This window comes from Clupea harengus, chromosome 8 (genome assembly GCF_900700415.2).
Source record: "Clupea harengus chromosome 8, Ch_v2.0.2, whole genome shotgun sequence".
Classification (NCBI taxonomy): Eukaryota; Metazoa; Chordata; class Actinopteri; order Clupeiformes; family Clupeidae; genus Clupea; species Clupea harengus.
The window spans coordinates 25137605-25164846 of record NC_045159.1 but is presented as its reverse complement, the minus strand read 5'-3'; the positions used below and the strand labels follow the sequence as shown (position 1 = coordinate 25164846).

The 27242-nt window shown below is 47.4% G+C and overlaps 1 long non-coding RNA gene across 1 annotated transcript in view; it reads left to right on the top strand.

Moving 5' to 3' along the window:
• Positions 1 to 6511: 6511 nt before the first annotated feature.
• LOC116221525 overlaps positions 6512 to 27242 on the top strand; it is a 45671-nt gene continuing 24940 nt past the window's right edge. The window contains exons 1-2 of the long non-coding RNA XR_004164168.1: positions 6512 to 6783; positions 23325 to 23441. This is a non-coding gene — a long non-coding RNA (uncharacterized LOC116221525). The remainder of the gene's footprint in view (positions 6784 to 23324; positions 23442 to 27242) is intronic.

Below are 27242 nucleotides of genomic sequence, written 5' to 3'. Positions count from 1 at the left end.
TACTGTATGCCCTATTCTTGTCAGTTGATGTGAGAGTGATTTTAGTGAACTGGAACAGGGGCTGGTCTTGGGTGGGGGTGGGTGGTCAGTGAGGATGTAGCTCAGGTGAATGTCTCAGAGACAGAGCCTGCTTCTGACGTGAATGGCCATTTCCTGAATGGATTAACTCAGTGAAAAAAAAACCCCACTGGCGTCATTGGGAGAACTCATAGTCCTGGTGATTCATTTGAAAGGTTACTAAGGTTGCGGTGCGGACTTTTCATTTTAACTCCATCAAGCCCATCACATATCAAACCTTGCTCCCATGCCATCAAGGTCGTGCGTCTGGAGATTTTGGTTACATTTATTTGGAGATGGATTCTTTGTCTTTTAGTCTATTTTAGTCTTGATTGAATTGTTATGACATTGTAGACTGTGCGATGTGACTGAGTAGGCTAATTCTCATAATCTCTTGTCTCATTTCTTCTCTTGATGTATAAGCCAATGTCCTGTACAAACATAGCCTGCTTTAACTTTATAGCATTATCTCTATAGCATTATCTCTACAGCATTAACGCTCTAATACATTGAAATGAAGAAGGCAAGTGTTAAAATGAATATTGCACACAATTATTTCATGGACAAAGAAGTCCAGAGTAAATCTCTGTGATACAGATATGTGATGGAAAAACAGAGAACTTTTTCGAACTGCGTTGTGTTTACAATATTACAAGGTTGTTAACATTGGAATATCCGAATCACCTGCCCTCCAGAGAAACTTAAATGTATGTCTGCCCAAAACGTTTTTTTTTTTTGGTTAGAATGTTTATTGTGTTTACACACGACTATTGAGTAAGTCATAAGAAAGTTTGTAATTTGCACATAGAGAAGGGTGTTCTCTTCATTCAGCTTGCACTCTGCTCAAGGATGAAACATCGTGATGCAGCTGAGCGAGTTAACACTGTGGAGGCGTGCCTAGCCCTGCACAGGAGGGTCAGGCAATTGCTGCTGCAAAGCACCTGTCAGTCATTTAAGCATGTCACTGGGTTCGCAGGGAACTCGTTCTCCTACTTGACATCGTAGCCCTCTTTCTTCACACACACACTCTCTCTCTCTCCCTCTCTCTCTTTCTTCACGTGTGCTGGAAATGGGTGGAAACTGGCCTAAGGCAGTTCCCTATCCTCGCGCTGGAGAGTGGACAGCTGAGATGTGTGCACTTTTCTGCTGTGCACGTCTGTCGTGTGCCCCCACCTCCACACCTCCCCCCACCTCCCCCCCCCCCCCCCCCCCCCCCCCCCCCCCCCATCCCCTCTTTCATTTCCTGTGGCGTCCTACCCTGTGCTCGGCAGCAGCCTGTGAGGGAGCAGAGGTCAAGGGCCAGCGGCCTGAGAGTTTGATCAATGGCCGTGCTCGAGACTCCTTCCCTGTGGCTCCTTCTCTCTTTCTGTCCTCTCTGATCCTGGTTGCCTCAGGCTGAGATTAGTTTTACCCACATGAAAGTGTGTGTGTGTGTGTGTGTGTGTGTGTGTGTGTGAAAGAGAGAGAGAGAGAGAAGGAGAGAAATATAGGGAAGCTGAGTGTGTGGGTGTGTGTATGCGTGTACCTGTGTGTATGTGTTCTTGGGTAGGTGGACTTCAGATGTAATATCCTGATCCAAATATACTATATTTGAAAACTGTATCAGTATTCTCTCTCTGCTTTAGAGGAAGAAATCTCCAGAAGTGCATTCAAATCTGAAATCTGGAGAAACTATATGCAATTCACAAGGCTTTGTAAATATTTCACTTTTCTCATTCTTTGATAAATATTTACACAAATATGAGAGGATAATCCACGGAAAATTCTGGCAACTGTAGGAAATATTGTTGTGGTCATAGATTTCAGCCAGGCTTTTTGGTACTTTCCAGGCTACGCTTGACAATTTGTTGCACGTTCCCCGCCCCCCCCTTCTGCCCCCACAAACCACTTTGACTGGTGAGTAAAGCTACTGGCCATCTGTTATGGGCTATCAGCATCTGTGATTGGTGTTAATTTGCTCCGTCAGGTCACAGGGCCTTTGCCTGTGCTTGCTTTGGAGGTTCCAAAATGTGTAGCACACCTGAGCTGACTGCAGAAAGCCCCCCTGGTGTGTTGTTGAAAGGAAGTGGTCTGGAGGGACACGCAGGGGGTGGGGGGTGGGTGTTGTACGTTTATTGGCCGAGGGGAGGCGGAGGGTGGTTCAGGGGGCTTGAGGTCACACTGAAGTGGCTGGTGGAGGAGTGGATGAGTGGATGAGTGCAGCAGGGCCTCAGGAGAAGATGGGATAGGGTTACATGCCACGGAGAGCACGCTGCTTCGGTCCGGCGCCGCTGCCTTTGTCAAGGTGAATCTGGCCAAAGAACAAACTCCAACAGTCGATTGGCACAGGCGTTCTTGCTCCCGGGCCACGTGTGCAGGTACACACACACACACACACACACACACACACACACACACACACACACACACACACACACACACACACACACACACACATACGGACTCAGCCGCTCCCTCCTCCTCCAAATCACCTCGCACCACAACAGCCCCTTTGTTTCAGACTTTCTCATGACCTGTGACCTGCCACAGTGGCTGGATGCCGGTTGGGACTCGAGTAGTATCCTCCATCATTAAATGTCCTTGTCCATGCCAAACACCTACACGCACACTCATACGCACACGCACACGCACACACACACAACGCACACACACACACACACACACACACACACACCAGGAATATAATGGTGCAGAGCTGTAATGCTATTAAGGAAATCTGAAATATTGCATATTGCCAACACTGTGCCATACCAGTATGAATTCTAATGATCCTTATGTCTAAAGCTACTATACTGAAAGCCATGGTGTTGGGCAGTATGAACAAAATATATCAACAGACAAATGGCATAAAACCAAAGAAAAAATATTTCATACTAAGAGTTTTTCATACAGTTACACCCCTACCTCCCTAAAGACATGCACACCCCAACATAGACACATTCTTTACCTCTCTCTGTCTGTCTCTCATTCTCTCACAACCGTACAAACACATCGGAACAACATCAGAGGAACATCAGAACATTGTGTTTATGTTGTGTGTTGTGGCTCTGGCATCTCACTGATGAACTGTGTCTCTCGCTGCGCTGTGGGAGTGTGAATAATGGAATCAGATTAAAATATTAACACATTTCTCCCAGCGGCGCGACCGCAGCACCACGGATCGAGGTTAGAGAGAGAGAGAGAGAGAGAGAGAGAGTGACAGAGAGGGAGAAAAAGAGAGCTAGTTCACCCCAGACCTCGTCCGACCCGGGCCAACCTCTCGGGGGCATCGGCGATCGTGATCAGCGCGGAGGAGAAAAGCCGTCTGCTCGCAGGGGAAAACAGACAGAATGTTCTGTCTGCATGGCGGATTACCGCAGCAGCTATTTCCAGAGGCGCGGGACTTTCAGGGCAGCATGCCACTGGGGACAGCTGTGCATGGAGCCCGGCCCAGATTGACCGACTTTTAGAGGGCACCGGGGCTGGACGAGTCCGGGGCGGAAGAACTGGAGGCAGGTCGTTCTGATGCCCCTGCTAAGTATGAGGGCATCAGGCTGGGGTGACTGGGGGTGGAGGCAGGGATCCACGATGGGGTGGAGAATATGGAGGATGGATCAGCGGTGCATTGGTGTGATTGAACTCAAAACTGTGGGACAGTGTCCGTAGTGAGAGTGGCATAGTGCCATCATATTAACTATCACAGTTATTTAACATGACTTTGAGCCTATCTGCGAAGCAGCGTCATATTAGATCAGGTTGAACTTAAGCCTACAGTCTTAAAAGCATTTCATTGATCTGTTATTAAGTGCTACTGGGGTCTTGGAGGATGTGTTTGTGTGGACACGTTCACCCCGACATGTGTCTACTGCTAAGCAAGGCCAGCGACCTGCAGACCAGCGAGAGGAGAACTGGGTCAGGCAGGGGAGGGTCAGGGAGTGCATGTGTGCGTGTGCGTGTGCGTGTGTGTGTGTGTGTGTGTGTGTCTGTGTCTGTGTGTGTGTGTGTGTGTGTGTGTGTGTGTGTCTGTGTGTGTACGTGCGTGTCTGTGTGCTTGTGCGTGTGCGTGTCTGTGTCTGTGTCTGTGTCTGTGTCTGTGTGTGTGTGTGTGTGTGTGTGTGTGTGTGTGTGTGTGTGTGTGTGTGTGTGTGTGTGTGTGTGTGTGTGTGTGTGTGTGTGTGTGTGTGTGTGTGTCTGTGCAGAGACAGCCAGGTTGGTAGACGAGCAGAACAGAACAGAATGGAGAGCAGAGATGTGTCTGTCTGCAGGGCTGAGCCGTGACAGGCATGGGGCTGGATGTGTGTGTGTGTGTGTGTCTCTGTGTGTGTGTGTGTGTGTGTGTGTGTGTGTGTGAGTGTGTGTGTGTGTGTGTGTGTGTGTGTGTGTGTGTGTGTGGGTGTGTGTGTGTGTGTGTGTGTGTGTGTGTGTGTGAGTGTGTGTGTGTGTGTGTGTGTGTGTGTGTGTGTGAGTGTGTGTGTGTGTGTGTGTGTGTGTGTGTGTGTGTGTGTGTTGAGGGGGTGGGGGGTGGGGGTGGGGGGTGAGCGAGGACAGGTTCTGAATCACACTGTGTGAAAGTGGGTCAGCTTGGAGCGAGCTGCACAGGAGATTATATGTAGACAGCTCTGCTCTGGCCAGGATTTTTTTTTTTTTTTTTTTTAGTGGGACAGATTTCACATGAAACAGTTGGGGTAGACATGATGAAACCATGCATATTTTCAGATGTTGTGCTGATTAGCTGTGCCATATGCTTCTGTGACACCGTCACCGGATAAATGCAATATTCCACGTTAGTCTAATTTAATAATATGCTAAATAACGATTCTATCAGTATTTTGGAGACCAGAATAGTTTTCACATCTCAATTCAACTGAATGTTGTTGTTTTATATTTAGTTAATTCCACAGTCTTTTGGTACCCTGTCAGCCTTTAGCGTTCTATTTGTTTCCTTTTTTTCCCCTTGAGTTTCGGCCTCTTGACTGCAGGTGTGTGTAAAAGGGTGAGACGTCTCAACCCTTGGTGTGCCCTCTCACTGGTGCACTCTCTCACCCTCTCCCCTCACGCCTCACCCCCTCACCCCCTCAACCCCTCACCCCTCTCCCCTCCACACTCCACACTCCAGCCTAATCCAGCCAAACTCACAAAACACAGAGCTGACATGATCTCCATTTGCTTAACTGCTTGGATAGACAAAGAGAAAGAGAAAGAGAAAGGGATATGGTAAAATACAGGGAGAGAGAGAGAGGGAGTGTGACAGAGATAGAGAGAGAGATAGAGAGAGAGAGAGAGAGAGAGAGAGATGGAAAGATGAAAGATGGAAAGCTATGGCATGGAAAAGTTATGTTTAAATGTTTGAGCAGTTGTAGAGGATATGGTAAATTACTGTGTATAGAGTACTTTAGCTTTCTGAGTTACCATGCCAAAACGCAGACAGACAGAGAGAGAGAGACAGAAAGAGAGAGAGAGAGAGAGAGAGAGAGAGAAGCTATGTGACTGCCATCCATAATTTGAGATCAAAGCAGCACATCGTCTGGTACAAGAGAGTCTGCATGTAGGATGAGATTATTCAGGGTAATTTGAGGTTCAGCATCTGTAGCCCATAATCCGCAGTGCATAAACCTTCCCATGCACTAATACAATTATATGGATAACATATCTTATGGCATGACATCTAATCATATTGCATCTTTCCTCATCGTATGTCATCATATTCTGTGCGGGAACATGTTTTACTTTTGGGATATAAGAGTTGAAATGTATGTTTGCTTTACAGTGACTGTATTCAAACACGAGTTGTCCCCTAGAAAACGTTACACTCATTCATGGAAACAGTGACAGCGGAGTCGAGCGCACACTCACACTCACACTCTCACTCTTAGGTTGGACTTTGGTCAGAACTAACTGGCTGCAGCTTAACTGAGTGACTAGTGGAGTAGAGAGAGTGAGAGAGAGAGTGAGTGAGAGAGAGGGAGGGAGAGAGAGAGAGAGGGAGAGAGAGAGAGAGAGGGAGAGAGAGGGAGAGAGAGAGAGGGAGGGAGGGAAGGAGGGAGGGAGGGAGGGAGGAGGAGAGGGGGTGATGGTGGTGAGTGTCCCACTCCAGAGTAGAGCATGGAAAGGAGGCAGTGCTCATTTCAGAGAGAGAGAGAGAGAGAGAGAGAGAGAGAGAGAGTGTGTGGGGAGCTTTTTTGGCATGACTCCCTCCGTCCTCGCACTTTTTCAGATACACGCACACACACACACACACACTGTCTCTGACTAGGCATTGTCTCTCTTTCTCTCTCTCTCCCGCACGCGCTCTCTGTAATCCCCCCCCCCCCCCCCCCCCCTCTTCTTGCTTTGGCTTGTTGGTTTGGGAGGTGGCAGTGTCGGGGAGACGCTCAGCAGACGAGTGGGAAAACTGGATTCTATCTGACTAGAAAAAGACAGAATAAGCACAAAGAGCCACGGTCAGAGGAGGTGTTGTAGAGCTTAGAGGGGGGGGGGGGGGGGGGTGGAAGGACTGTTTTCTCTCTCTCTCCCTTGCCTTCCACTCGTGGTCCCAGAAGAGGAAATGAAGGGAGCAAACTTCACTTGACAGAAAGAAGGAGGGAGGGACACAAGACTAACTTGCGTGAACTGCTAGGTAAGCATAAGCTGTCTGCGTGTGTCTCGCATTCTTGCATGTTGCCGTGCGTTTGTCTTTGCACTCTGCCAGATGGAGGAAATCAGTACGTTTTTTGAAAGGTGTGAATATGAATGCGCACATTGTCTAGGGTAAGCATTTGTTAGTGAGTGAATGTATGCGTGTGTGTGTGTTAGTGAGTGAATGTATGCGTGTGTGATACGCACGCTTGTCAGTACATTGGCACTGCTTCAAAGCTGATATTTCAAAGTTGTAGCGCTCCGTCTGCCTTAACCTTTATTTCTAAGAAAAATTGTGATTTTGATGTGTTTTCATGGAGTGAGCAGTTGCGTATGAATCTGTTGTTTTGTGTTGCACTACGTGTTTTGTGTGTCTGCACATGTCCTGCTCTATATGCAAATGTGTGTGTTTGTGTTTGTCTAAGTGTGTGTGTGTGTGTGTGTGTGTTTGATTGTTGGGTGATGTATGGTTAAGTTTCAAAGAGACTCAGCTGTTCTGATTCTCCCAGGGCAGTGTCTGCGTCTCTTTTGTTCAGACGTCCAGACATCTCTATGTCTAGAAATAGAAACTCTCCCTCTTTTTCTCCCTATCCCTCCTTCTCTCTCTGTCTTTTTCCCCCTTTCTCTCTCACACACACACACACATACACACACACACACACACACACACACACACACACACACACACACACACACACACACACACACACAGTCAGTTAGATACACACTCATATTCAACAGAGGCAGCAGAGGACTCCTCACAACTGTCTCTTCATATCTCTAGCTAATGTGATAAAGGCCCTGGCATCTGTGCCTTCAGCCAGCTTACGCAATAAAACAGAAGCAAGTAAAAAAACTCTGTAGAAGTCAATCAGGTTGCATTTTCAGGCATTACTTCAGGCTTAAACAATACATTTCCACCCCAACTTCTATTTCATTATCTAAATACATTTTGTCATAGCACTGTCAAATGACTCCATTGTTGAGAGTCATAGAGAATATTGAGAGTAAGAGAGAAGTGAATAATATTCATGTTTTGCTAAACATCCCCTGGTGCCAATAATGAGAGGCAAATATGAACCACTTATCCACAGCGACAGGGATCCAGTGGGAAAGAAGGAAAAGTTGTTTCCATCACCACTGCTATATTGCAGAAATCACTGGATAAGTAGTTATAAATATGGAGAATATTGATGTTCAAGGGAAACTACATCAGAGGACATTTTTATTAGTTTTTTTTTTTACCATTTGTCATTCATCAAATTGATAGAAAATGTAGTCTGTAGTATAGTCAAGTATAGAATGGCATAGGGTAGAGTATAGTAACATTAACAAATTAAATCCAGCAGTTAAGGTGGTCTACAGGCAACATCTTTGGGGTCTCTGGGGACATTCAAAATTAGGCCTCAGAATAGGGCTGGCCGGTATATATGCTTATATGCATATATATATACTGGTATATGTTCAAAAGAGATATAAGGTGAGACAATATCGATATATTGATATAGTTTGATGCTGCTTTACATAACCAGTTTCCTTTGCAAAGCTGTGCCAGTGTTTGATACGAATAGATAGTAAATATATCTCTATATATAACTCTTGTGAGAATTTTTCACGTTTTGCCATAGTATTGGTGTTACCTCTGCCTGTTGAAAGTGGAGGTTCTGTTTGGTGTTAAACAACTTAGGTTAAGCTAGCCAGCTAACATTATAATGAGTCCAGCCACGTCTGTGAACCCTTCACCCACTATTTGTATCTTTTGATATATTTTCCTCTTTGTGTTTCCAGCTGCAAAACAGCTCAGACCCTGTATGGTTGTCGTCTCTCTTATAAAGTCAACTATCACTAAAATATGTGCTTATAAGTGGCCACAGTCATCCAATAGAGAAGGCACACTGATGATGTGTTCTCAATCGCTATTGGAAACTGAACTTGCATTTTCCGTTTGATGGAACGGACACCTGGAGTTATAACATTAACTTTGTAGTAAAAAATGTGTCAACATAGGCACCAGCAACATGTATAATTAGCTAACTGTTAGATAGTCAAGCAAACATGCTTTGTCAGCTAACTTCGTGCAGGAGAGCACGACTTCCAACATTATGGTGCGTTCCATTTTCCTTGGAAGTCGGAACTCAGAGCTGGGAATGTCATCACACCCTAGTTGACAGCCGAAAAGTCGAAAAAACGAATGCAATACCAATTGTTGTTGTTAGCAGTTGTTACCAGATGTTAGCTATACTATTTGATATCACCACATTAGACCGTATTTGCGCTTACAAACACCGTAGCAACAGGTCCACAGATAGAAGTTGGATAGTACTGTGTGTACGACTGTGTACTGTGTGTATAATGAAAAGTGCTAATTAAGTTGATGCGTGGGGGCAGCCATTTTGGATTCTGAAATCGGTGTTGGTGAGGTTCGTCTGACTTTCCGAGTTGGAATTCCGAATTTCTTGGAAGTGTGAAATTTCGACTTTCGAGTAGAACTGGAACCAGATGTTACCAGTTGATATCAACGCATTACGTGCTATTTTACACATACAACACGTAGCACAGAGGGCAGCGATCGTGGATTCTGAAGTCGGGGTTGGTGAGGTTTGTCCGACTTTCTGAGTTGGAATTCCGACTTCAGGGGGCGTTTCTCTTGAAATTTCCGACTTGGAAGTGGGAAATTCCGACTTATGTTGCGTTCCAGTTGTGCCCGGAGCACCGAGTAATGCGTTGTTTTTGCGTAAATCTGGACACATTTAGGAACAACACTCGATCCAGATCAGCACAATCAGTGACTGGATCAACACAGGGACGATCTCAAACTTAGAAATTTTTTGTGTGTTTCACTTGGCCAGTACCAATATTACTTCTGGTTAATAGTACTTGGATTACTAAGTGTGTATGATTCTTTCTGTGTCTATCTGTGTGTGTGCGCATGTATGCTAGCGAGAGAGGGAGAAAGAGAGAGATGGTTAACCACTAGAGGCTTGCAAACACACAGGGTGTCCAAAAGGATATCCTGTAGGGAAACAGCTCAGAATAGCCCCACTTTTTAACTTAATTCTCAGAGAGAGAAAGAGACAGTTGAACAAAGCCTGAGACAGACCCACAGAAAGAAAGCACAAGATCCCACAGTGACAGAATCAATTGGGCCTTGCAGACATACAGGTAGTGTCCTCTGATCGAGAAAAAGAGAAATAGAGAGAGAGAGAGAGAGAGGAAGCACAGATTTGAGAAAAGGTGAGAGTAAAAGAAGGGCACAGGGTGAGAGGGAGGGCGGTGTGTTTCTGGTATATCGGCATGCCACGCATTCTTAACAGCTGACCTCTGTGGAAAATAATAACGGGCGCGCGTGAAGCTCCCCACGGCCCATGATGCATCGCTGCAGTCGACCCCCCCCCAGCACTTAACCCCCCTCTCTGGGTCCCGAGCAGCGCCATCCTCTGCCAGCCAGCTACCAGAGCTACTACTTGGTCCATTTGGCTCGGGATGTCCATTCTGTGTCAGTTGTGCGTGGCGTCGCTCTGTGTGTGTAAGTGAGTGTACGTGTGGTGTGGTGTGTGTGTGTTTGTGTGTGTGTGTGTGTGTGTTAAATCATGGTTAAGGCACTTTCGCTGTTGATGTGGTTCTTTGATTAGCACATTCTCTCGAGCTGACACATTCCTTGTAATGAATGGAATGCTGTTGTTTCTCTCTCTTCTTCTTTTTTTTTTCTTTCTCACTCTTTTTCTTTCTCTCCTTTTCTCACTGTTGTTCTACACATCTTTGGGAGAATTCTACGTTGGTGCAGAGGTGGAAAGCTGAGAGTGTCATCTGAGAGGCCTTTAGTGTTTGTGTGTGTGTGTGTGTGTGTGTTTGTGTGTGTGTGTTTGTGTGTGGGGGTGTGAAGGAGGAAGAGGAGAAGGTGGGATGGGTCGCTTTTTTTTGTTTTCAAAAGTATGGGATGAGGTCACTGTTAGGCTGTGGTCCTTGCATGGTGAAAAGTTCATCAAAGGGTCAGCTCCTCTGTCCCTGTACAGTGTCACTGGGCTGGACAGGGGAGGGCTGGTAGTCACAGGACACCAATCCGAACTTATTTCTCATCTGAATGTACATTTACATTCATTTCATCAATATTGAAACCATGTCATGGAGGTTTGCTTGACTGTATTTTATTGTTTCATGTTCGGAAGGAGAGTGACCGATGATTTCACCAATAGCTGGCCCAGGAGGCAGGTTTTGTCCTGTCTGTGTTCAACAAAGGCTTGTTGCTTAGGGCAACCAACGGCCATGCCTTTTATTCACTAGCCAAGGGGAAAGCAGGCACTGCCCAATTCTCTCTGCCTTTCTTCTCCCTCTTTGTTGCACCTCAGTACACTCCAATCTTCTTTTCCTCATTGAGAATATTTTTTTTGTGTTTCTTTTTAAACGTTTATTCTCCGATTTAAAATGTAATGACATGCAATGATCGGACAACCTATAAATCCCGAATCCCAGCCAGCCTTGAAAAAAAAAGAGGAGGCATTCTTATGTTTTCCAGCTGGAAAGGTGAACTCGAATGAAAACACGGCGCAAAACCATTTTGTTTTTGTGGGTTTATTTGGTCACATCACTGGCACGTCAGCACACTGTTTTTGTGTTTTTCCTACAGAAGGTCACTCGTCTGACGTCAGTAGAGGAGAGTGTACTTTAGGGTACGTGGGGGGTGGAGGAGGGGGACTAGAGCGGGATAGAACATTAAGCGATCGTCATGTCCAGCACCCCAGCCCTGGACCCCCTCTCGGAGAACAGAGAGGTAAACTGTGCTTTGTCTCTCGCCTCTCTGCTTGCCTGGGTTTAATGTATAAGATGAGTGTAAGCACCGGTGCTTTAACACGAAAGCACTTAGAGCGTCATCAAGGCCAGCACCGCGTGTAACCGCAGATAAAGGAGCATGACGCTCACAAGAGCCACTTATATTTAAGCCCCACTCATTTATAAAGTGTCAGGATTTGGACCAATTGTGCCATCACAAGGCCTTCACAGGGAGGAAATGCACATGAACAGAGCCTGTGCTTGTGTTGCTTTTGTGTGTGTGGAATAAACACAGCTTGAGTGTGTGTGTCTCTCTCTCTCTCTCTCTCTCTCTCTCTCTCTCTCTCTCTTCTTTCTCTCTCTCTCTCTCTCTCTCTCTCTCGCTCTCTCTCTCTCTCTCACACACTGTGCTCTGCTTCCTCACAGTTCACAATTTGTGGACATTTTAGAGACCAAAATGGGAGTCTAATCTTCAAATACTCGCCCGTCATCTGCCATGGGGTTTCAGTAGTTTTTTTTTTTTTTTTTTTTATCTTTCTAAAACCAAATCATATCTGCCCAAACCTATATTTAGGCAGAGGATTATCATCGCTATAAGCAGCGCCAGTGCATGGCGGGAGAGACTCAATTCTGCTAATGACGCTCTTTTCATTTGACCCCTTCAATGGGTTCGGCACTCTTCATCTCTTTACACTGAGGTAAGAGTTTTATACAACTTTCATTTTGAAATGTAAGTGATATAGTATAGTGCTCCTGATCCGTCAAAGGCTGTATGTTACGGCAGGCTCCATCTCCCGAGTGTGACACCTTTTTTTCTGTTTGACACCTTTTTTTCCCCCCTTGAGCACCTGATCACAAGCCTGGACTTGTGTGAAGAGATTACCAAGGAGACGCGTTCCGCTGACAGCGTTTGCTCCTCTCCTGTGACTGAGAGAGCGTGATGAATTTTCCAGCACAGAGAGTTTTTGTTTTGTTTCGTGGGCAAACGGAGAGATGATTGGAGGGCTCAAGGGTTGCAGTCGGTCAGAATCTCCAGGGAAACACTCAGTGGTGGGAAACGCTGATGCTTGGCCTGGTGGCCTTTGTCTATGGCTCATCCCCTAACCGCTGCATACCCAAAGGCACGGTTGACTCCTATAGAACCCCACTGCTGTGGGCCCCCTGGCGCTGTCAGAGTATCACAGTCTCACAGCAGTCCTGCCCTGGACCGCTGGCAGGTTCTCATGGGCTCAGGAGAAAGGGTTGTCTGAATCACACATACCGACTAGGACATGCATTGGGTTTTCGCTGATGGAATTATGAATGCACCAAAACCTGGTGTTGCTCCAGGCAACAACTCACAGCTTTCCTCTCTGTGGAATCCCCCCTTTTCTATTAGCAACTACCAGACTTGCATCTCTGATACAGTGGAGCTGAACACCAAGTTCATAGTGCAAATAACATATTTCCTCTGAAATGCTAAAGCACACAGTATTGACCTTTTTGATATTGCAAAAGAGCCACTGGAATATGTGAAAAGTGCAAACCTTCCCTATCAGCGAATCAGATGAAATCAAATATTCAGACTGCTTGAGAACAAACGGTTTTATCCCCGGTCGGTTGCACTCTGGCACGTACGTGCACCACCCACGCTGTCAGGTTTTAATACACGCGTGACACATGTCCAGGTGACACAGGATACACACGGAGCAGAAGCACACGTGTGACAGCTGTCGGAGAGTCAGTGGAGATGGATGCTCGTAACCAGTTTTTGTTCTGTGGGAACAATACTGTGAACAAAACACACCCATGCAACATGTGCTTGTTAGTACCCACCTCTTACAGGATATTTATGGAGTACAGTATTACGGATGATAAAGTTAAATGTATTAATAACACACAATAAGACATCAACAACAATAACTAATAATCAGGGCTGTCAAAGTTAACGCGTTAATCTATGAGATTATTGTGGCCGAGATTAATGCGATAAAATATTTGAACGCAGTTAACGCAACTTTGTTTACTTCCGGTGTGCGTTGACCCCTGACACGAAACCGCCGCGTGCCTGCAGTCAGTTAGATAGGAGAGACCAAGACGGTAGTTAAAGATGGAGAGAGCGGAGGAATTGTTGGCCGGAAAGTTTCTGTTTAAGAGGCAAAATGACGGAACCATCGACAAAACTAAAGTTGTATGTAGCATTTGTCAAGCTGAATTTAGCTATCACAGAAGCAGCTCGTCTTTAAGTTATCACCTTAATGCAAAGCACCCGACAGAAAACAGTCCCAGGTTAGATGGTCGCCAACCAACACTCCACGACTTCTCTAGGAAAATAACTAGACCAGTCCGTGAAAAGGTTGTAGCAGGTTGGGTTGCCGGTGACTGCTGGCCCATCAACATAGTTGAAGACGGTGGGCTGACTGAGGTGATTCGAAGTGCTTCAGGGGACAATTCTTACGATTTACCGTCGAGGGGCACCATTGTGTCTCACATACATTCCTTGTATGACGGCGAGAGAGCACAAAAAAAATACAATTAAACAACAGTGTCTAAAATGCACGCTGTCTGAAGTGATTACTCGTTCATTTATAAGATTTAGTCTTTATAAGAAAAACAAACTTTTAATCACGATTAATCTAGATTAATGAATACAAAAATGTGAGATTAATTAGTAATTTTGTTTAATCTATTGACAGCCCTACTAATAATAAAATAAATCATTTAACAATATATGTTTACAAAAGTGGGATTCTGGCGTTTTTAATTCAATCCTCAACGGACAATGGAGCAATGAAAAAAACTTGTACACAACATTTTTACCTTTTCCCATCCTGTCTTCCTTTCTTTTGTTACGTGAAGGACACGAGGATGGAATGCAACAAGGATGGAGGAACCAAGGACAGGCATACACTGCAGATGAGATGTGCTTAAAAACACGAGACGTGTATTAAGCGTGAAGGTGCGGAAAGGCTACTCAGAATGGTGCAGAATTTAAAACTTGGTTACCAAGAGTTTTATTTTGTAGCTTCCCTGTGATTCCCCCTTATTTGAACTGAAATACATGTGATACATTGGCCTTGTTTGAATTTTCAGTTATAGTGATGATTGTGAAAAATTGCTGCGCTTAAATGTGCTTGTGAATTATGAAACGCTGGATAATTTCAGGAACACCTCTCAGTGGATAGATCTTACAGGAGGGCAGTAATCTAAGGAAATCTCCTAGCATGAGGGTAGACGAGCAAAAAGCTTCAGTATGAACACACACACACACACGGACACACACAGACACACACACACACACACACACACAGACACACACACACACGGACACACACAGACACACACACACACACACGGACACACACACACACACACACACACACACACACACACACGGACACACACACACGGACACACACAGACACACACACACGGACACACAGACACACACAGACACACACACACACACACACGGACACACACACACACACACACACACACACACACACCATCATTCTGAAGAAAAATAAGCAGCAGAAACGTGAGTGGCGACAGACAGATGGGGCGAGGTAAAGAGAGATAATAAACAGGTGGAGGAGAGATAAATTATTCTTTTGTGTTGCTTGTTTGCACGAGGCGAGAGACATTAACTGAGCCAAAATTCATCTGTGTTTATACAGTTTAATCTCTCTGTGTTTCTTTTCCTCTCCTTTTTTTATCACTCTCTCTTTTTTTCCCCTCTCTCTTTCATCTTATTTCTCTCTCCCCCGCTTCTCTTTTTCTTTCCCTGTCTTTTTTTTCTTTCTTGTCCCTGTCTCTCTTCATCTGTCCTGCTTCGTTGATTTGTTCCCCATGCCCAGTGCTCTGTGGAGACACTGCAGTAAGTGGAGGCAGACTCGGTTAGAGGAGGGTGATTTAGAGTCATGCAGTCATGCCATCCCCCTCTCCCTCCTTAGCTCATGATATACGTCCAACTCAAGGTACACATTACAGCAGGCGTGACCCAGCCTACGCTCAGAAATGCGTGTAGCTTCAGGCCGCCTGTCATCCAGACGCACAGAGGGCCAAAACATCCCGAGCTCGCCGCCATTTACTCTGGACGGCCGCCACAACGACGCTCGAATCGGACGCGCCCGTTTTTCATTCAGGCAAACAGCGCTTTTGGAATCGATCGGCCGCGCACAGAACCCCAAATCCCTCCGGGGGCAGCCCAAATCGGACAGTCCGTCCTCTCGCTGTCCAAAACAGCCGTGCTCGTTTGGGGAAAAAAAACTGCCGGTTTCTCATTATCCAGAGTGCCAGGCAGGGGTGAGGAAGGGCCTGGGCACACACTGCAAGTCAGCCAGCTCTTGCTCAGGTCCCAAAGTTGTTTTTTTTCTTCCTTTTTTTGCACTGACACCATTTAAAGTTACACAGACTAACATGCCTGGGGCCTAGTCTGACCCACTAGTTTAAAAATACAGCGCGATGCTCTTTTAGCCGCGCCGGTGTCCCAGTAAAGATTGATGTTTATCTCAGACCTGCAACTGGAGCCTCCAGTCCCAAAGTCGAAAATAGATCCGGGGCCTAATGTTTGATATCAGAGCAGCTGCAGATGCATAAGTTGTTGTTGTTCCGCGCCTAAAAATAGTCCCTGTTAAACCCTGGCCCACTTCACTCGAGGTGGTTCTTATCTCCTCCATTGTTACTGTGGTTTCTTGTGCAACTTTGGGTGCGTGTTAAAGTAGCGGCTTCACTGGCTCTCTCTGTCCCCTCGCTGCACCCAGAAGGAGAGTTGAAGGACACGGTTCTGAGGCCCAGATGTCCAGATGTGGCGGTTCTGGCCCGAGGCTGGTGCGGCTCTGGTGGTGTTCCGGCGGAGTGACTGAGGGGCACCGGAGGAGCCGGGGGGTGGGGGGGTGGGGGGGTGGGGGGAGGGGGCATGATCCTAGAGCTGGGATCTCCCTTCAACCTGTCCCGCCTCTCTCGGATAGCTTGTGAGAATGGCAGGAAGTGGGTTTTGGTGGGGGAGTGGTTTTGCAGGGTCAGCCCCCTGCGTGCAGACTTGGGATGGGGGGAGGGGGGGGGGGGGGGGGGTGTTGAGGGCAGAGAAGGATTGGAGAGAACACGGTGTCCAGAGGCCCGAGCCGCCATTTTACGGCCTCCCGTCTCCCATCACCGCTCGACCAATTCCCACCCATCCACCCACAAATACACACACACACACACACACTTTGTTCCCAGTTCTTTAGACCTATTCTCTAGGTGTCTTGGAACTCTCGGAACTGTGTTTCTTTGGAAACCCCCCCCCCCCCCCCCGGAAGAAGCCTTGAAGGAAAAGGGTTCTTGCCGCTGTATGGTGCTGCTTCGTCGGCGTCTTGTAACATCAGGATCCTTTTGAAACTCTGTGTAGAGTCATTTGAAGATCAATGAAGAGTTCAGTATGTCAGACTATTACATTATAAGTCTAGCTTCCGTACTGTGCATTTATTTGTTTTTCGACCTTAGTTTTGAACTTTTTTGTTGGTAAGTCGGTCAATTCGATTTCCTGCCCACTACGTGTTAACCTAACACAGAGCTGCTTCTCGTCTGTCACTTTTCTCTTAGTGTGTACATGTGACCTCTTGCCACATACGTGTCATCCCTTGCCATTCCTTCAGATAATACAGTGCGTGCTTTTAGCCTGCACTTCTCGTGTGTGTGTGTGAGAGTGTGTGCGCGTGTGTGTGTGTGTGTGTGTGTGTGTGTGTGTGTGTGTGTGTGTGTGTGTGTGTGTGTGTGTGTGTGTGTGTGTGTGCGCGCTTCAGTCCTTCCCACTCTGTGCCTCTATGTCTCTGTGCCTCTATGAACTTCATGAACCTTTAGTCTTAGGTGTTCGTGTGTGTGTGTATGTGTGTCTCGGTGTGAGCTCTTGGATACAAACACACACACACACCCGGGAGTGCAGGATGCGGCACTGGCTGGCATGTTGAGCCGCTCTCCCGTCAGGAAGTGTAGAAAGGCGAGAGAGAGAGAGAGAGAGAGAGAGAGAGAGAGAGAGAGAGAGAGAGAGAGAGAGAGAGAGAAAAGAGAGAGAGAGAAAAGAGAGAGAGAGAGCCCCAGCAGGACTCGGCCTCATATGTGGGCAGGAAAAGCAAACAGCAGTCAGGGAGAAATATGGTGCACCGTGCTCCCCCCCCCCCACCCCCGGTTCTCGAGTGGAGGCCGAGGTTTGGCCTCAGCCCCGCATAACTCACCCGCACCCCTAACCCCCCCCCGCGCGCATGGCACGACAGCCGGCCACGCATTATGGAGGGCGAAGGCCTCCGTTTTGACGAAGGCGTTCCTCCCAGCCATTCTTCCCAGCGCTCCTCAGGCGGCAGGTCGTTAGGCGGCTGCAGGCTGCAGTATGTCACGATGCAGAGCAGCACAGCCGTGGCTCGTTGCTCTGCCCCCGCTGGCCCGCTGGGGAGGAGATTAACGGTGTGTGTACGGCTGCCGACAGGCGGGGAGAGTGATGTTGGGGAGGAGGTGAGGCAGAGTTCTCGTGTGTGTGTGTGTGTGTGTGTTGCGGCTTTTCGAGTGTGTGTGTGTTGGGAGGGTCTGGGGAGTGGAGGGGAAGGGCCATCAATTCCCACTCGCCGCACCGATCTCTCGCTTTCATCAGTCCTGTGCCAGTCTGCCAGCCCGCCATGTCATTATATATGAGGACTGGGACCAAAAGCTAAAGGGTCGGATGACTTTGTGCTCACCAAGCTCTTTCACATACACACATTAAAGAACATGCTTGGCTGGCTGTCCACTCACCATACACTTACACACAGTATTGTATACGTTATATATACATACATACATACATACATACATACATACATACATACATACATACATACATACACGAACGCACACAAACATACCTAAGACTGAAGCCTCTGTATACAGGATCCATTTTTAACATTTCTAACCCCATGCATTAGTGCAGTGCTATCCTGAGATATGTGTGTGTGTGTGTGTGTGTGTGTGTGTGTGTGTGTGTGTGTGTGTGTGTGTGTATATATATATATATATATATATATATACAGTATAAGTATGTATGTTTGTAGATACAGTGGGGAAAATAAGTATTTGAACCCCTGCCGATTTCGCAAGTTTGGCCACTTGCAAAGAAATGTGTGATCTATAATTGTAATAGTAGGTGTATTTTAACAGTGAGAAACAGAATATCAACAAAACAATCCAGAAAACTGCATTTTATAACATTTATGACTTAATTTGCATTTGATGCAGAAAATAAGTATTTGAACCCCTAGCAAAACATGACTTAGTACCTGGGGGAATAACCCTTGTTGGCAAGCACAGACGTCAGATTTTTATTGTAGTTGGTCACCAGGTTTACACACATCTCAGGAGGGATTTTGGTCCACTCCTCTCTGCAAATCCTCTTCAAATCCTTAAGGTTGCGTTTTCAATGGGAGGGAATGAGGGAATGAGGTTCAAGCCCAATATTCCACGTTACATGGCCCCATCCATAGTCCCCTCGATGCAGTGGAGTCGTCCTGTACCCTTGGCAGAGAAACAGCCCCAAAGCATAATGTTTCCACCTCCATGCTTGACGGTGGGGATGGTGTTCTTGGGGTCATATTCAGCATTCTTCCCCCTTCAAACTCGGCAAGTCGAGTTGATGCCAAAGAGCTTGATTTTGGTCTCATCTGACCACATCCTGTCTCCCAATCCTCCTTAGAATCATTCAAGTGTTCATTGGCAAACTTCAGACGGCCCTGTACATGTGCTTCCTTGAGCAGGGGGACCTTGCGAGTGCTGCAGTACTTCAAACCATTACGGCGTAGTGTGTTGCCAATGGTTTTCTTGGTGACTGTGGTCCCAGCTGCCTTGAGATCATTCACAAGCTCCCCCTGTGTAGTTCTTGGGTTATTCTGCACCTTTCGGATGATCACTGATACCGCACAAGGAGATTTCTGCATGGAGCCCCAGACCTAGAGCGATTGACAGTTGTTTGGTGTTGCTTCCATTTACAAATAATCGCACCAATAGTTGTCTGCTTCTCACCAAGCTGCTTGCCGATGGTTTTGTAACCCATTCCAGCCTTGTGCAGGTCTACAATCTTATCTCTGACGTCCTTGGTCAACTCTTTGGTCTTGCCCATGGTGGTGAGGTTGAAGGTGTGAAGTATGATTCTTTGGACAGGTTTCTTTTATACACGTCACCAGTTGAGATCAGGTGTACCTTGTTAGGCCTAATGAGGACTAATCTGTGTGCTTCTTGGGCACATAACTGGTCATTGGGAGCCAGAATTCTTGCTGTTAGCTTGGGGGTTCAAATACTTATTTTTTGCATCAAATACAAATAAAGTCATAAATGTTATAAAATGCAGTTTTCTGGATTTGTTTGTTGATATTCTATTTCTCACTGTTAAAATACATCTACCATTACAATTATAGATCACACATTTCTTTGCAAGTGACCAAACTTGCGAAATCGGCAGGGGTTCAAATACTTATTTTCCCCACTGTATTTATGCATGCATGTATGTAGTAAGTGCTAAGAGTGGCTCTCCTACTCAGGTCTTTCATGGCTAAAGGTGAGGTTAGTGGCGCAGGTGGATGAGTGTGTCCACTGCTGCACTGGAGCCCCTTGCTCCCCTCGTCTGAAGGTCTCTGCTCCCCTCGTCTGAAGGTCTGTGCTCCCCTCGTCTGAAGGTCTGTGCTCCCCTCGTCTGAAGGTCTGTGCTCCCCTCGTCTGAAGGTCTGTGCTCCCCTCGTCTGAAGGTCTCTGCTCCCCTCGTCTGAAGCCCCTTGCTCCCCTCGTCTGAAGGTCTGTGCTCCCCTCGTCTGAAGGTCTCTGCTCCCCTCGTCTGAAGGTCTGCTCCCCTCGTCTGAAGCCCCTTGCTCCCCTCGACTGAAGGTCTCTGCTCACCTCGTCTGAAGGTCTGTGCTCCCCTCGTCTGGAGCCCCTTGCTCCCCTCGTCTGAAGCCCCTTGCTCCCCTCGTCTGAAGCCCCTTGCTCCCCTCGACTGAAGGTCTCTGCTCCCCTCGACTGAAGGTCTGTGCTCACGGAGTCGCTGCCTTTCCTCCTTCGGCACCTCAGAGCACAATGAGATGAAAGGTCCGAGGCCCCTGTGCCTTTTCCTCTCTCTTGTTTCCTGCTCTCTTGCCTCTTCACCTCTACGGCTCTGCTCTCCCTCGGAGTGTGACACACCACGCTGGAGTCTGAAAGGCCTCAGATAGAGAAGGCGGACGAGAATGCTCCTGCTGTCCGTCTGTGGTTGGTGTGAGACAGCCTTTTGTCTTTTAACGCCACTTTTCACGTCCTGTGAAATTGCCTCTTGACCCATCACCCAGGCATCTAGTATGTAGTAGGGTTTCCTTGACATCTTTGGGGTTCATGTTGTAATAGGGATTGCCATTGGTTATTTTGCCACTGGACAGCAGATATTCCATATATAAGGGGTAATGGACGACACGGCATAGAGGTAGCAGAAAATAAAGCTCGTTCCAAGTGGTAATGCACCTACAGCTCAAAGTGCATTATTTTTTTGCTACCCAAATGCCATGAAGTTCATTATACCGTTTATACCACGGTTGCCACACTTGCATTATGTTAAATATGTGGATATAATTTCCGCATTTTGATTACTAAAACTGACATGTTTGTTGACGGGGCCAAAGCCCAGTCGTTAGTTTTATACCTGTCGTTGCCAAGCGAGCATATCCCAGTATTCTGTTCAGCCTAAAATCACTGTAGACCTTAGCCCAAATGTTGTGTAACGGCACTAAAAGCTATTTCGACAGTTCTTTTAAACAACACATTTGCAGAATTGATAAGCAAGTGTAATCTGGTCAAAAAACAGGAACTACTTCACAGGTGTGCAAATATCAAAATGTATCTGACGTTCTAAAGAATGTGTCACAATAGGAAATTCAACCAAGGCATGGTTTAACTTGTGTTAATGGGTGTATTGTGTGTGTATGTCTGAGTGATTGCAGGGACACATACTGTTTTGTGGATGAGTGTGTGTGTGTGCGCACACACATGTTTGTGTTCATGTTTGTGTGTATTCTCTGCTGTGGGACAGTACATACTGTTCCATTCTTTGACAGAAGCAGGGTAAAGGGGAACCCTGGAGTATGTCTCAAATGTCCTCTAGAATTTCAGCCCTCAGGCGAGGAGTGTGTGTCTGTGTGGAGAAGAGAGCGAGAACTTGTGACAGTACATGACCTAAAAGTCCAGATATGTGTGTGTGTGTGTGTGTGTGTGTGTGTGTGTGTGTGTGTGTGTGTGTGTGTGTGTGAATACTACTTCTGTTTCTTGCTATTTGTTTGTTAAACCTATTGCCATTATCTTTTATATTACGGTTTCTCTTATAGTGTAGCACTTTGTGTTTTTTCTTCTGGTGTGTGTCGCTGCCTGTATGTATGTCTGTGTGTTAGTGAGTGTGTGTCTTTATGTGCCAACGGTGTCGGATGAAGGAGGCGTGTGTGTTTCCTCCCTGAGAGGCCTCTCTGGGTGGGGTGTGCGCATGTGTGTGTGTGTGTGTGTGTGTGTGAGAGGCTGAACTCAGTGCACTGAAGCAGAGCCGAGGGCGTCAGGTCAGCGGGTGCAGCATTCCTCTGGAGTGTAGTGTGTTTACACGACACAGCACAGCACGGATCGGCACGGCAACGCCATGAGAAAACACTCTCAGTCTGCCAGTCCGCATGTGTACGTGTGTCTGTGTGTGTGTCTCTGTGTGTGTGTGTGTGTGTGTGTGTGTGTGTTTTATCATGCACATTACTAATGTGAATGAACAGTATATACAATTTTTTCATGTTTATCTATAACTTTGATATATGCCTGTCAGTGGAGCATGCTTTACGGTGCGCTGAATGGGAAAAACAGTAACATGTGAGTATGAGAACGAAAGATAGAGAAAAGAAAGAAAGAGAGAGAGAGAGAGAGAGAGAGAGGACATGTAGAAAAAAAGAGAGAGGAAAGGCTGTGAAAGGCCCCATTGTTTCTGCGTTCATGTTTGCCGCATAGCTTTCTCAGTAGGGAGAAGCCACAGCTGTAAGTGACCTAAACTGTCCTGGTGGACATGGATACAGTGGAGGTCTTCCCCTGGTGGGTTAAAGTGTAACTGTGTCCGTGTTTTCTCAGGGAAGGGTGTTTATCTAGCAGACCAATGCCGAGGCCCTTTTGTTTAACTTAGTGGAGAGGCTCGCCCTCAAAGCAAAGCCCTCTGAAAACACACAGGAACCAGGTGGCCCCTTGCCTCGGCCCCACACACTAGTGTGGGCACTTAGTGTGTGTGTGTGTGTGTGTGTGTGTGTGTGTTTGTGTGTGTATGTGTGCTCGTGCGTGCGTGCGTGCTTGCATACGCATGTGTGTGTGTATGGCTTGATGTCTGGTTACAGCTAGTTACATAGCGTGTCAGCTCGGCCACATTGTTCTCTCGTTCTGAATGGGCATGTGAATCTTTAACAGAAGATGGCAGATGGTATCCTTTAGGAGTGGCTGGTGTTATAGTCACCTCCGCTCCGTGCCTTCTTTCAGTTAGGGCACACCAGAGTCGAACTGACCTGTGCGCCGAATGTACATGTAGCAGCAACATGATAATATGAGAATGACATAGGGGAAAATGCCAACTTGAGCTTTGAGATGTGATTTGTTTTGTGGCTGACTAGTTTAGGTGATCTGTGTAATCTTCCTGTTGTCGTTTTTTTGTGACTCAATAAATAAATTCGATTAGGTTATGTTGCTGAAAGAGGAGATTTTAAAAGCACAAAGTGCACACCATGAGACATAGTCATGATATCCAAACTGCTGTCTATATCCCACATAAATGAATAATATAAATAATAAATAAATCTATGTTCATTTCAAGTCAGTACAAATACTCAATTCCACAGCTTTTTATATTTCTTGAGGAAACATTTATTTTTCTGACTTTCTTTTCTCTTCCTTGTCTACAGCCACGGATAGAACCGCCACCACCAGCAATAGGAGACGTGTGAGAGACTGAACGCATTCTTCCTCCTGGAACAGGTCCGAGGACCTGGTGTCCATGGGACCCTGTTGTAGCACAAGCAGTAAGTATGTTGACATGCACAGTCATAATACACTCTCACAAACAGGAACTGTGACATGCTTCCTCCCACTGGCTGCACGGGAGTATTGCCAATATTAGGCCAGAACAGCCCTAAGGGCAGTTAGTCTAGGAAATTCCCCCACTGGGAGGGTGGGTTGCTGGGTGTCTACCTGAAATCTGGAACTGATCCTATCATTTTGACATTTTGTGTTAGCGTTCTCGGCAGCGATTTCATATCACCCGTACCCTGCAAATTAGCCAGGTTTATCTTACAGTCGTTCGTCCGATTTATCATACTAGTTTCCATTCCTCCCTTAGCCAGCATCAGGGCTGTGTTGACGGTGTACAGGCACAGTAATTCCTGGTAAGTCAGGGACAGAGTTTGGACAGATGTTAGGTCTGCTGTCTAGAGATTGGCAATGCAGAGTCAAAGATGAGACCTTGTCCGTTCTGTTTGAAGCCTCTGAGAGTCTTCCCTTCTGAGTCAACACTGCCCCCTGTTGGAGTGTATGTGTGGTCATCTGTTCTCACTGTAGTGGTGCAACAAAAGAAGGCAACGACACTGTTGGTTCACAAAGAAACTGTACGCTGTGTATGTGAATCCCCTTTACAGAATTGATTACACTGCGGCCTTTGTGGTCTCAATTTCCTGTGAAAGGGATCAGAAGCGGACGAAGAAGCAGTGCGTGGTGAACGCTCCGATGATCGTTTCATTGAAATCAGGGCATCAGGTCATGGCTAATCAAAGCTGTTTGCCGAGGCAATCTTCTTACGGCTCAAAAGACGTCAGCACCTTCAGATACCTTTTAGTCATGAATTTTGTGACGCTTTCATTAAGAACCATGCCTCACACTCTGAATGTGAAGTACCTGCATGTTTCCGGTACTAGAGAATCACCCGTCTTTCCTAGTATAGGAAGATATGGGGGAAACGATGACGTTATGTCTTATAACAGCCAAAGATGCACAGTAATATTGTAAAAGGCAACAGACACACGCACGCATGTACGCACGCACACACACACACGCACGCGCGCATACACACACACACACACACACAGACAGACATTTACTCATGTGCCTGAGCAGAAAGGGAGCTGTCTGGTGCCATGGCAACCATTGCAGATATCCCCACCCTCTCTCCATCAAGGAGACTGAGAGAGAGAGAGTCAGTCTTTGTATATGTGTGTGTGTGTGTGTGTGTGTGTGTGTGCATGAGATAGAGAAAGGCAGCGGATGGTGGTAGTGCTGGTGGGATATTATTAAAAAAGAGCAGAAGCTAGAATGACAGAATGAAGGGATGTTAAGAAAGAGGGCAGAGTCAGACAGAGAGAGTGGAAAAGAGAGAGAGCGCTTGAGAAACAGTTAGACATCTAGACAGCTAGACAAACACACACACACACACACACACACACCCCCCAAAATAAGTGATGTGATGACTCAAGAGGGACGGCGGGGCATTCGAGGACACAGGCAAAGGCACACACACACACACACACACACACACACACACACACTAACAGAGAGAGAGCGAGAGCAGAGGAGGGAGGGCGGCTGAGAGTGGAAGATGAGAATAGATGCTGTTGTAGAGTAAGGGATGAAACAAACTAGACGGAGGGTGGGATGAATGGCCAATCTGCCGTCTCCTCTGAAATCGTTACGCGTTTGGCACTGCCTCGCACTTGCAGGCTTTTCACATATATTTGCATCCAATACACATCGAGTCACTTCATCGTCTTTCTGTCCATATGCACATTCACTCTTATGTGCACTTTGACAGAGAAATATGGGAACATATTTTGGGAACATATTCTTAACCCCCCCAAAAGGGCACCCGAGTATCAGACTAGCCTGCAGGTGGCAGTCATCTGCCCCCGTGTCCTGGCCCCCACAACTCTCACGTTTTTGCTGGAGATTAGTTGTCTCTATGTGCTCACCCAACAGCTGTTTAAAATACCCCCCCCCCCCCCCCCTTGAGAGTTTCAACCACCACACACACGCACTCACACACACTTTAGGAGCATGACCTGGCATAGGCTTTGGGTGTTTGGGGAGTGAGAAAGAGAATGAGAGAGAGAGAGAGAGAGAGAGGGAGAGGGAGAGCGAAAAAAGAGAGAGAGAGAGAGCAAGAAAGGGAGGAAGCGGTTGAATGAAAAAAAAGAGGAGCGGTTTCTTTGGCACCTCCTCATTGCAGTCACATCCCATGAGTCAGCCGGATACCAGGGCATTGGAGGAGCCGGGACGCATGGGTGGCGGAAACTACCGAAACGTCACCTCACTTCAGCCTCAACGAGGGTGTGTGTGTGTGTGTGTGTGTGTGTGTGTGTGTGTGTGTGTGTGTGTGTGCGTGTGCGTGTGCGGGTCATTGTTCCACTGCCTACTCACCCTTATCACTCTTTGAAGTCATGAACTCACTGTAACTGGGAAAATATGGAAAATATTTGCTGCTGATACGGCACTCGACCCTACTACACCCAGTGAGTCAGTCTCCGATGAGCTTGGTGTGGAACCTTGTTTTGCGTGGTCGCATGTAAATCAGCCCCATTTTGGGGTGAGCACCACACACGCGACACGGGACTAGAGCAAAACCCAGCAAACGGCTCACAGGAAGTCCCCACGCTGGAATCCGTCGCCATGGCAAGCGGAGCAGTACAGCGGCGGCACGAGAGACACAAGCAGAGGGCTCCCTTCCAGTGCTAATGAGAGAGAAGAGGAGAGAGAGACAGAGATAGGGAAGGAGAGGGGGAAGAGAAACAGAGAGAAAGAGGCAAAGAGACATAAACAAAGAAAGGGAGAGAGAGACAGAGAGAGGGGGAGAGGAGCGACACATCTGTAGGGGTGTGTGCTGTGCTGTGCTGTGTGCTGTGCTGTGCTGTGTGCTGTGCTGTGCTGTGCTGTGCTGTGCTGTGCTGTGCTGTGCTGTGTGCTGTGCTGTAGCGTGGTGTGTGCTGTGCTGTGTGTGCTGTGCTGTGTGTGCTGTGCTGTGCTGTGCTGTGCTGTGTGCTGTGCTGTGCTGTGCTGTGCTGTGCTGTGCTGTGCTGTGTGCTGTGCTGTGCTGTGCTGTGCTGTGCTGTGTGTGCTGTGTGCTGTGCTGTGCTGTGCTGTGCTGTGCTGTGTGCTGTGCTGTGTGTGCTGTGTGCTGTGCTGTGCTGTGCTGTGTGCTGTGTGCTGTGCTGTGTGTGTTGTGTGCTGTGCTGTGTGCTGTGTGCTGTGTGCTGTGTGCTGTGTGCTGTGCTGTGTGCTGTGCTGTGCTGTGCTGTACTGTGCTGTGCTGTGCTGTGCTGTGCTGTGTGTGCTGTGTGCTGTGCTGTGCTGTGTGCTGTGCTGTGTGCTGTGCTGTGCAGTGCTGTACTGTGTGCTGTGCTGTGTGCTGTGCTGTGCTGTGTGTGCTGTGTGCTGTGCTGTGTGCTGTGTGTGCTGTGTGCTGTGCTGTGCTGTGCTGTGCTGTGTGCTGTGCTGTGTGTGTGCTGTAGCGTGGTGTGCTGTGGGCAGTGGTGATGGGGATCGTGACTCAGCAGTGGGGCTGGCAGCCTGTCAGACGCATCAGCATGCTGGGGGCTTGGCCTGCCACTGGATGCAGCACACAAAATAATCCTCCATCTTCCAGGGGAGGGAAGGAGGGAGCGGAGCAGAGCAGAGCAGAGCAGAGCAGAGCAGAGCAGAGCAGAGCAGAGCAGGCCCTGTCCGGCTCAATCCAGTCCTGTTCAGGCAGGCAGGCGGGCGGGCGGGTAGGAAGGCAGGCAGGCAGGCCCGTCCGCCTAGGTCTCGCCTGCGCCGGGTTGCCCCGCTGCGCCCTCCCCTCA